Source organism: Dermacentor variabilis, chromosome 11, assembly GCF_050947875.1.
Source record: "Dermacentor variabilis isolate Ectoservices chromosome 11, ASM5094787v1, whole genome shotgun sequence".
Taxonomy (NCBI): Eukaryota; Metazoa; Arthropoda; class Arachnida; order Ixodida; family Ixodidae; genus Dermacentor; species Dermacentor variabilis.
The window spans coordinates 69,084,764-69,096,830 of NC_134578.1; the positions used below are offsets into that span (position 1 = coordinate 69,084,764).

Below are 12,067 nucleotides of genomic sequence, written 5' to 3' on the forward strand. Positions count from 1 at the left end.
CCAAGGCATGTCAATTCGGCCAATTTTCTTGCCATTGTATATCCTGCCGAGAGGACTTATGACACCGCAACCTGGAAACATGCGATAATAAGTCTTTAAATATGAAAGGACGCTGCATAATTGTACTCGCTAATTGAAACCGACAGGTTTACGGCGTAACCTACACGCAAGAAGAAAGAGGCTCTGAAGAAAGGTACTTTTCGAAACTGTGAAGTTTACGAAAGCATCACTTAATACCTCCTGCGAAAATATTTCAACATCCAAAGGTTATTGCGCCTGCTCGACCCGGGACTTTCTAGATTTTTGAGTAATGCGCATTGGGAACTGTGCCTTCTATGAAGACAAGCGTTAGTATGGCATAGAATTTCGCTTAACGAAGAAAAATAGAAAAATAATAGTGCAAAATGAACAGGGGAGCTAGGACACAAAACTGACAACATACTTGCCCGACCATGTCGAGTCACAAATCCATATTCAGCAAAAGCAGTTTCCGCAGTTGCATAAAGAATTGCAGTTGCCTTGAGCGAAGCCACATGTTCGAAAACGTTGCCCGCATGTGCCCGCATATAACTCGCCCGTTCGATTCCTTGCCCGCTCACAAACCCATTTGGGTACTTCTTTAGGAATCTAGTACAAAGCTGTAAATAACTCCCACGTATTTTATTTAGCAAGCACCTCCACCATAGTGGCGCGACAACCTACAACTCACCTCCGCTCGCGGGTCTTACGCAGTACATTCCCCGCACAAAGTGCTCCACACAGGACATCGGTGAATTTTGCAGTATGGTTTTTACGGTGGTTAGTAACAGCGCATCAGAAGACACGGACAAAATGAAGGTAAAAACGATGACACAGCACTGTGTCATCGTCTTTTTCCTTCCTTTGGTCCGTGTCTTGTATTGCGCTCTTACGAACCTTAGAATGAGTCCTAATCAACTGGCCCAACTTGCCGTCTTGATTTGTAGGGTGGCATTTGCAGCCAATCAGAGTGCCTGTAAAAATTCTCTGGGCCAATCAGAGCTTACAAGATGACGTATTTGAGAATCCCACCTCCAGGTATATTATTCTTCGCAATGCGTTGTGCGATGTGCATTAGGCAAGCGAAAGCGTTCCGACGAGGCCATATCATTTCGCATGAGTAATGCGGAAGCCCGCACTTTAGCACGTAGGTAGTAGTATCTGGGCGGTTTAAAATTTGTCCCTTTCATGCCTGTCTGCTGCCGATGGCGATGTTACCTTGTCGTGGTGGCAGCACGCAAAACAATGCCGAAACGGAAGTGCAAACATTCTGTAGAACTGGAAAAATGATTGTGCTTTAAGAAGATAACAGCTCAGCACGATGTGCGCTGTGGTAAATGCGTAGCAGACGCTTCTGTCGCCCATTGTAGCCAGTAAGACCTACGAAAACACATCGTATCTGCAAAACACAAGCAAAGTGTAAATACTGCTGCCTGTGCGGAACTGGTGACAAAGTTCTTCAGGCAAAAACTTGCTGGTTAGAAGTGGCTGCAACCTGCTGCGTCTGAGGCCATTTTCACGTCACACAACCAAAGTGCCGGTGCAATCGATTGTACTGTAAATCTTGCGAAAAACTTTCTGATGAATACCTTACCTGTGCCTGCTGAAAGGCCTAAGCGATTGTTTTGAGCGTGCTTGCTCCTCTTGCAGTGGAAGAGCAAATGACTCGCCTGCAGAACAGGCACATCATTTCACTTTTCTTTGGTTCACCCAATAACAAAGACGTGAACGCTTTTCCAATCATGGTGGGTTACTGCAATATTTTTCACAGGAATTCAGACGAAGCTCCTAGATGTAGACAGCTTGCCAGGTGACACTTCAATAATGGTGACTGACTATGTGAGGTAAGCATTCGCAGCCAACAACGTATTGCCGAAGTTGGTTGCTTTTAGCGCTGACGATGCCAGTGTCAACTTCGGTGGTGCCGCACGGAACGCGAAAAAGAATGCATATTTCAGGGTAAAAAGATGCTGCGGATTATAAGATTCTCGATATTGAGTGCGCTGCGCATATAGTCTGCAAGTTCATTCACATTGAGGCTGAACGTATGCTGCTTAACGTTCAATCAGTATTTGTGAAGATATATTTTTAAGGCGAACACTTAAAGTGTTAGCCTCACACCTTACATGGCTTTGAAAAAAAAAACGCGTCCTCCGGTTGAATGGAACAAAAACTACCATCATCAGCAATGGCTGATACTCCAATAGGCAAGCAAAAATGCAATTGTTCATCCCTCTCGTAATCCAGAGGCTACAAGCGTTCAGCAAGGTGAAGCGAACAGTGCATTTATTCAATGAAACCACCCTGCTGAGCGGATGCAGCGTAAAGTCGAATAGGAACGCCGTTGGCGGAGTCGTAACTGAGCGCAACTGAGCGTGAAGTAAGCGTAAATAAGCCGCAACTGAGCATCGAACGCGTCGAAGAAGGCGGACTGCGGAAGCAGCAACGCGACGATCAGAGACAGTGGATTACCAAGTGTGTTGCAGGCTTTCTCGTTCACGTGTGAGAAGAGTGTAACATGCTGCCAAACGTTTTCATTGACTGTTAAAGGCATGGCCATTTGTCATGTGACTTGCCAATCGAGCTATTAGGCGGGGACGCCTTCGGGGTGGGGAGGAATATCCCTTTCACGGCATTGAGGAGCCATAACGGCAGATCACCTGGCCGGGAGCATGCTTGTACATGTACCGGTAGGTACCCGGTGGCCGCTCTAGCCTGTCTTCCCTAGCCATTATGGATGCTCTTTAACAAGCCCGTCGGTCGCTGGACAAAGTGCACTGAGATAAACCACACATAATCTTTGTAATCAACACCTCTGTTCCCGTATACAAGGTGCATGCTCTACCACTAGACTATGAAATCGGTTTTCAGGATACAGTGGTTCATGGAGTCCTGCTAGTTTTCTTAAGTTAAATAACAGAAACTGTTGGGCTGCACTAAGTACAGTTGTTTGTTTTTATTGCCAGCTGTTGGTTGAATGAGAGTTAAGATTAGCATTTTTGAAGGCTTCAATAAAGGTAACCACAAAATAAAACAACATCTTCGCTGCTTATAGCACATAGTTCAGTTTTCTCGAGTGCACCACAAACACGCGAGATTTATTGCATGACATGAAGATGTCTTTCAAACGCACAAAGGTTCTGTCAGGGAAGATTTCTAATGTAATCAAAAAGATTTTTACAGATGTAGATTGAGGCAGTTTTACGCAAAGGAATAGTGCGTCCTGTGGTGGGAGAGAGACATATGTTGTGGTAGAGTGATTGTAGTGAAATGCCGAATCTATGGCTTCACCGGCAACTCATTTTATTAAAATGATTTTCCGGTGACATAACCACATTTAGATGAGTCAACACGCTACCCTGTTTGTCCCTACGAGCATTCTATAGTTGTGAAAACAGTGGGAGTCAGAAAAGGACGAATAAGACGACTAGATGGACGCAGCGCCCTACGCCAACATTTAAGCGTTTTTTATGAAGGTTGAGTGTCGCTGAGGCGTAGGGACTCAGTGGTGCTCTGCATATGTACAGAAAATCGGCGGTATCAAAGCTATAGATTAATTTTTACAAACATTTCTTAACAAGTTTTATTCTAGAATGAGTTGACAAAGTAGGACTTGGGGTGCGGGTGGAACTGACTGACTTACAAATAGTGTTTGGAAAAATGTGACTACGATATTTGATTCCGTAGATTCGACTCCAAACTATGGCATTGTAGTCAAAGAGTGGATGGTCATAGCATTCAGGTTTTGTACAGCGTAATTGATGAAACGATATAAACTGTATCAAACGGTGAGCAAGCGCATCAAAGTGCAACACTTTCCTTCGCCATGCTTGAGATCTTATATGGACGCCTTTCGCTTGAGCATTATTGCCGATAAAGAAATAGCAGAATTTAGACTGCAACAGGGACAAGTAAAACTTTTTGCTTACGCAGCTGATGTTACGGTGTTCCTCGTTGCTCTAAAAATTGTTGAGGAGGTTGCTGAAATTCTAAGAATTGTGCCATTAACAGGAGTGCTTTGAACTGGGAAAAGTACTTGGAGTTTTGGATTAGGGACTGGCCCACTACCCTTGGCAGCTTCAGCAATATGACTTTTGACAGAACTCCAGCAAAGTACTTGGACGCTCCGCTGAAATAATAGACACGGTGATCCGTATTGGCCAAAATATGTGTGAGAATTGCGTGCGCGAGCAGCAAAATTGAAGAAGTGGCGGTGGTAGTTGCTTGAGTTGCTGCAATGCTCGAGGGCCAACGTACGAAAATTGGACGGAATGTTCATGTTTTTTGTGGGGTGCCTCTTAGGAAAGCGCGTTTTCCGACTACCGTCCTATTTTCGTCGTCACGCCGTTCTCGCCACAGAGTCTTCATGCCGTCCCCACAATGCCTTCGTGTTCTTTCCATCGTTTGATCTCCAGCTTCATCGTGCAATCTTCGTTAAGCCATCACCATCAAAGAAGAGCCGCCAGAGAGTCGTCATCTATAAAATCATCGGCACACCGTTTCCGTCCGATTCTTGCAGCCATTCTACTGTCCTCCTACCGTTGCCATCCTATTGTTGTCATTACATCGTGGTGCTCATACTATCGTGGCCATGTATTTGTTGTCATACGTCGTTGTGATGCCATCTTCGTAGTTCCGTCGTCGTCATTCTGAAATATTTATCTGACTGTCGCGATACCGTCTTCGTCAACCTGTAGTTTTACCATCGGCATCACTCCATAAACATAATTACACTGTCTTCGTTTAATCGTCGTCATACAGCATTCGTTGTTCCATCGACGTAATTTGTTAGTCATTCTGTCGCGCTCAAGTTGTCGTGCTTCATTCATGACCATGCTGTCGTGCGTATGCCATAGTCGTCATTGTGTCCTCGCAGGCAGTCGTAATGGTACAGTCATTGTTATAGTGTCATCTTCGCACCGTCGTGGACATTCCGTCACGGGCATTCAGGGTTCGCCACCCAGTTGTGGTAAGCCCATATCGTCCCACCATTACCGTCGAATAGTACTCGTGGTGCAGAAGTTACTCTATTGTCCTTATACACTCGTCGTCAGCCTATTGTCATCATGCCATCGTCGTCACGCTGTCGTCATTATACCATTATCTACCTTTCAGAATCATATCGCAATGTCGTCGTATTGTCGTCGTTATCATGCCATCTTCCATCTACGTGATTGTTTTTGTTCTGGTGTCATCGTCATACAGTAGTCAACATGACGTCATGCGCATTTTAAACATTGGCATGCGAAGGTCAAAGAAAAGTTGGCCTATGCTGGGAAGAGTGTATGTTGTATACAGCCGAAACAACTGAAGCCTCCCAATTACAAATACAGATTCTAAATCATGGTGACTATAATATAGTATGTGTGACCAGATCGTTTATATGATGATCGTTATTATCTTCAACAGTCATCATTAGATGGCTTCTTCCAGAATTTCTTCAGGTAAATATTAACAATTTTAATATGCCAACAAAATTTATAGCATAGTCTGACGACAGAAATTTTATTTTCTGGTCTATGCTTACATGAACATTAAGGAAAGGCTAGGAGACTTATCACACGAATAAGCAACTGGCTTGTATATCGAGCAACTTCGGAGATGAGAGAAAGTGTTTTTTTAAATGCATTTTTTTGTTTTACGCTCCAAAGTCGCGATTTGATTATAAAGCATGAAGTAAGGGGGGGGGGACTCCGGAATCAGTTTGGCCATCCGGTGTTCGTAGCATGCTCCCAATGCATTTATACAGCAGTGTTCTTGCATTGCGCTTCCAAGAAAATGAGGCCGCAACGGCCAACATTTGTAACCGAGACTATCTGCTCAGCCGAGCGATTCCGAAGCCTGTATAAGCAACCACGATGGTTAAATCACTGTGCCGACTTGTATGCGTATTTGGTGAGTTCTTAGCCAGTGTTCCGACGGCCCGACCCAGTTGCCCAGCCGAAAGAGGGACGTGTACGTAGACCACGTATTGCACATGTACAACAGGGGGGGGGGGGCATGCCCGACAACCTCAAGTAGATTCTTTGCAGCAATGTGTCACAGGTGTGGGGTGCGTAAATCGTTTTAATTACGTTTCGGAGATTTATCACATAGGCTTTCGCATGTGCACATTTTTTGCACAGCAGTCTTGTCCAAACCAACACATCCAGAGGTTCACCGACGAAAATGCGGAACTTCAATGCTACTGCAATAAGCAACGAGTGATTTTCGATGAAGGGTAGGGCAGGCAATTTGAGAAACCAGGTATACTAATTGGAAGTTAGTTCACAACTGCCTGACAAGACTGTTGTCGTCGTCGTTCTTATCGCGGCTTTGTCGTGTTCTTAACTGTCAGAGTATCGTTATCATTGCTAACGCGTAGAAGTAAAGAACTTAGAATGTATGCATTATTGATGTTGCAATTTCTAGATTACAGCTGCAAAACGATGAAACATGCTGCTTTAACAGGTGCACTCGTACGAATGTGCACGACAGTGTAGTGACGCTATATTCTTTTCGAAAAATAAACCACTCGCGTTGATCATCCAAGAGGAACCGAAGTGTAGACAAAATGAAGCCTAAATCATAGAATACAATGAAGGCAACACGTTTAATAGGTTGATGAATTGTATTGAAAGGCTGCATTTTAATTGTCTGATGCGTCATTGAGGCGACTGAAATACTGGAGCATTGCGACGCCCAATACTGGCATAACTATTCTAGGCAAATATGACGATTAAGTAGTAAAAATATGAATTCTGATATTAGGCAAACCGAGCAGTTTTCGAGCAAGATATTTATCTCACTTCTTATATCCGTGCGGTCACTAAGTGTTCCGAACATGATAGACTTTTTCTAAATGCATACAATTCAACATATGGGATATTCAAATGTGCTCTCTTTGACGTGCGCACGTTAATATTACGTAAGCGCATTGAAGGTTGGGTGGCCCCCTGAGATATAAAACGCATAGTGGCGTATTCTATATTGTGAAGTAAAAGGCCCGGCTCTCTATATCTATCAAAGAAATAACGACCCCTAGACACCATTTAAGCAATCACCCTGTATTGTACACTATTGTTTCCGGAGTTCACGCATTGAGAGGCTAAAATTGAATCGAGTGTGTGGTCTTATTTTCCAAGGCCGTGGACACACATGCAAAGAATTTTGGGAACTCAACTATATCTCGCGTCTACGTAATCCGCAAGCGTCACGAATTTTCAAGAACGGCTGTGTGATTTTTTTATATGTGTAGATAACGGCTATGAAGATAATGTTCTCTGGTGTTCGTAATTATGAAAAAAAAAACAGAATGCTTGCAATCCCAAAATATAATATACCCGTAGAAAGGAAACCTATAGCGCCATGGCCTACCTACTGCACATACCCAGTCGCATTGAGGCCCAAATTTTAGTACAATGCTTATTGGCCCCTGTTGCACATGCTCAGAGGCCGAAGGGCCCATACCCTATGGAACATACCCGGTGGCACCGGTGCACATTACCAGTAGTCCCAGCGTACGTTTCTCGTGCACATACCCAGTCACCTTGTGGCACAAAAGTTAGTACCATGCTTCCCCCTGTAGCACATGCCTAGAGGCCGAATGGCACATACCCTGTGGGACAGACCCCGTGAAACTAGTGCAAATACAACGTAAGGCCCAGCGGCACGTAATTCTGGGCTGCAATGTCACCGGCATCGGTCCCACAAAAAAACGACGAGGTACACTTCTCCCTCACCCCCCCCCCCCCATCCGCCCTTCCCAAAAGAAACCAGGCTACGCCCAGAGAAGGGCACAAACCTAGTGGCACATAACCGTTAGCCTCATTGCACGCACCCAGTGCAAATACACAATGGTACACACCCAGTCGCCCTAGTAAATCAAATACCATGTGGCACATAACCACCGACCCCAGGGCAAATACCCTGCGCGCATACCCAATCGCCCCTTTTGCTTGTAATTTTATAGTGCTGTATCAGCGGCAACAGGCATTGTAAAAGGCGAGATGGGCAGCGCGAAAACGGGAATTCACCCACTTAAAAGGTGTGGCACACAGTAAACCTGCCCGCTTTCAAGAAAGTGGTTGATGTCGGGGAACAATGCTCAGAATTACAATACGAAATGCGACCAGGCCTCCGACATATAGCATAACGATGATAGTAAGTATACTAATAAATAACTCGGGACCTCACATCGTTTGAACATATTCTTGCTTTACTATTGTACATTGGTTGTGGTCAATATTCATAAAAATTCTTATGGAATTTCGTTTCGCAGACAATAAAGCAAGTGTGCTGTATCTAACTAAGGACATTAGTTTTCACTTTAAACACAAATTGACCCACACCAACTATACACTGGCTGCGTACTTTATTCTGTAATATATTGTAATTGTGATGAAAATTTAACGATTACCTGGGCTGTTGATTTCATCAGCCAGACCCTGAAAAGAAGAGAGGATTATTTAATGCATTTGAAGAAAGTGTCAAATGGGCAAACGCAGAAGCAAAGGGCGCTTACCGGTATACATGGGGCGACAGTTTTTTTTTTTCAGGTATCAGTGACCACAACAAGACATGTGTTGAGAACAGCAAAGAAATAGCACGCGTAAAACAGACATAACAACGAGGTGCGCCGGTTGTGCGGGGCTGGCACGGGAGTTCTTCGACTTCTTGCTGTAATAAACGGCAGCGTAAGAGGCACTGCTTTCGGCTCTTCCGCTCTGCCCGATAATGATCTCCTCAGGCTTTACAACGCTGTAATGCGGTGCCGTCACAGACATACCAGGCTTCCTGAAGAGCCATAAGAACCTAAAGATATCTCAACGCTAGTGTTGTATACTAATGACGTTATGTTCTCAATAATGCAGCTCTTCAGGGTACTTTTTTAAAAATTGGGAGCTGTGATTTCACCGACGGGGTTGTAATCATACCAACGTATGCCTCGATCTTTATTATTGCTGCCAACCGGCCCTCAATAAAAAATACTTCAAGCGCGACAAAACCCCTAAGGAATATTACAGAAAAGGGACAGTAACCGACCATTCAGAGGTGAAAAAACGGTGAGATGTGGGGACCACGACGTACGCGATAAGTTCTAGACACGCGAAAATTTCAATGCTCTGCCTACGCCATCGTTCATTAATAAAAAAAGGTCACCTCTTAGTTGCTGCGATACATATATATATATATATATATATATATATATATATATATATATATAGAGAGAGAGAGAGAGAGAGAGAAAGAATTAGCATTGGGCAAATCTACAAAGATATTTCGAGCCATTTACAGTCTTGTCGTGCATCACTGAGCGAAGACCTTTCATATGACAAGGGTTTGAAATTATGCGGTGGTAGCTGTCAATGTGGATCGAGGCACCTTGGCGACGACAAAAAGACGTCGATGGCCGCAATGTTTGTCATCAGCATGCTAGAACAGACGGCCGCGCGATGAAAATCCCAGTGTCGAGAACGTAACTGCTGTTGCGATAAAGTTGTTACAAATATGAATTTAGGAAAACGAACGACATTACCTGAGAGGTGACTATGCTGACAAAGATGAGCAAAGCTGGCGTCCGCATCTTGAATGGTAACGCAGCGTGATCTGCGGCTATGCGAATATGTCTCGATTCCTAAGGAGACTGTTAAGTTGGAGGTCAATATTTCCCCTGCATCAGTGGGGTCTCTCGGTATAGTGCGAGTGGCTTAGAAGGCGCTATAAGTACCTGAAGATGATATAAAAGCGCGCTCAGTGCGTTCTGTCGCATTCATGCAAGTGCCTCAGAAAGCGGTATATGTACATGAAGGTGATATGAAAGTATATCTGGAGATCTACATTAATAAAAGAATGCTTAGTAAGAAAAATCTAGTTAGCCACAATTTACGTCAACATTTTGCACGTTCGACTCGCGGTCACCTATATAAAACCTTGACAGATATATGGCGGACGTTCACAGAAACGTCGCGCAATCATTCAAGGGAAGCGGCTATTCCGTACCCCTGTTTGGCTTCACAGTAATAAAGAGCGCAGCTGAATATTGCGATTTCGTGTTTGTAAAGAAAAAAAAAACATCGGTAACCTTCGTGACTTCTATACAAATAGAACATGTGGCTGTAAGGCTAAGAGAGTTTGTGCAAAGCGGTTGGGGTAGCTGACGTGTTCGAAGAACTTATATGACTTAGAAGAAACTTCCAGCTGTTTAGTAACGTTGCTTTTTTCGATACCGACAAATTCTACAGTTTGTTGCGCACCGGCCGTGTACCACAGACAAATACTGAGGTTCTCAGGCGATGACTTAATTCACGATTTCAAAAGCTAGCTATGGCGGAATGAAACAGTCGGCAATGAATGTCCTCCTTGTTTGATTTCAAGACCACAAAACAGGCCAATGAAGAAAAACCTTTCCATTCGGCAAACAACACTGTACGCTGTTTTCGTGTAAAACAGGCGCAAGTAAATATGCATAAAAAGGTGCCAAAAAGGCATGCATATACCGAGATATGGTCGAATTGTGAAATCTTGAGCATCAAAATTCGTGCACACTTATAATCTTTGTTGGTAATATTCTACACGCTAATCGAGTGGGGCTAGTGATCTGAACACTTTGTACGTGAACATATTTCAAATTTCGTGATTTGACGGGCTTGAGTTTGAGGCAGGAGAAGGCCAACCCTATTTTGATTTTCCCTGTGCGCTGAGGTGATGAAATAAAGAGATGCGTCAGCAGCTAAACGGCTAAATCAATACGACCAATTGTATAGTATATTCGTGAGGAATATACATGACGTAGGAAGGAAAGATGTGTTGTTCGGCGGTTTGACTAGATATTTAATAAACATGGAGCAAATGAAAGGAAACAAAGGCAGAAGAACTGCACTGTGAGATAAGTTGTTAAATTTTTAGTTCGGCGCTTGGGCTCTTCTCTGCTTCTTCAGTCTTTTTCTATTTTTTCATTCTTTTATTTTATAAACAGATTGTTGTCCCCATGTTACTGTGTTTTATGCACATGAATTATGTCGCACCAACTGACCGAAACAGAAGTAGCCCTAAGGTTAGAAAACAAAATGATGCTACAGGCACGAACTTTAATGAATAAGTAACCAAATAAATGCAGATATACATATATGCTTCCGGCGGGATAGTCGATTGTTCCTACCCTTCGAATTTTAGTTGGCTGTAGACTGTGAAAATGTTCTGACGTAAATAATCATAAAATTAGCCTCACCAAAACAAAATGTATGGTGTAGAGACCAAAAATCAAACAAGTATATGGTATTTTTAAACTTTCATAAGGAGCCACAGCAATAAAGTCGGTTAGTAGCATGAAAATTTGGGAGTAATAACATCGTCGTAAAACATGACTTGAAATTGTGGTATCAATAATCTTCCTCCAAAACTTAGCCTAAGTTGTTATCATTATTCGTCGGTGTAACGCATTACTGAGATGCAGAACTCTTATTCATAGTTCTTTGTTCAAATACTACCTTTATTACTGCATCTCACTGTGCAGTTTTCCGACATTTGTAAACATGCAAAAAATATTTCTTCTTCTTCAAAAAGAAGTCGATAAGAAGATCGTTTATTGCTTCTAATGACCATAGTATGCCTGACCTGTCCCCAGAGGAAGATGTAGTACCTATACGAAGCTTATACAAGTAGGACCTAACTGTACCCTATAAAGAAGAATTAAAGGAACATCGCATATTTTCAGCGACCTTGCCAGGTTTCAACACAACGTAATGACATATTGCACTCGGCATATAGCAATGTGGAAGGTGGTTACCGAAAAAATAATTAAAAGAAATATTAAAAATACACTACCTACACTTCTGAATGAACATAGCAGAACTGGTATTGATATTTGGCAACTACACAACGAAACGCTCGAATTTCTTTTTATCGATCAAAATAAATCGTTTGCATTTGTGCAGAGACCAATCGCCACGTTACTTGTACTTCCTTCTATGCTTGCGAGTTGTGTCAACCTACACATTTTGTAACTTTTTTTCAAGATCGAATTGATATTTGTTACATTTAGTAAAGTGTCTCGCGCAATTTTCTATCT

At 43.1% G+C, this 12,067-nt stretch overlaps 1 long non-coding RNA gene across 1 annotated transcript; it reads right to left on the reverse strand.

Annotated features, from left to right (window-relative positions):
* On the reverse strand, positions 1 to 9,678 carry LOC142563844 (uncharacterized). Its single transcript, XR_012824430.1, has 3 exons — positions 9,536 to 9,678; positions 8,417 to 8,444; positions 1 to 71 (listed from the first exon to the last, which is right to left on the reverse strand). It is a non-coding gene; the product is annotated as an uncharacterized LOC142563844 (long non-coding RNA).
* Positions 9,679 to 12,067: the final 2,389 nt, after the last annotated feature.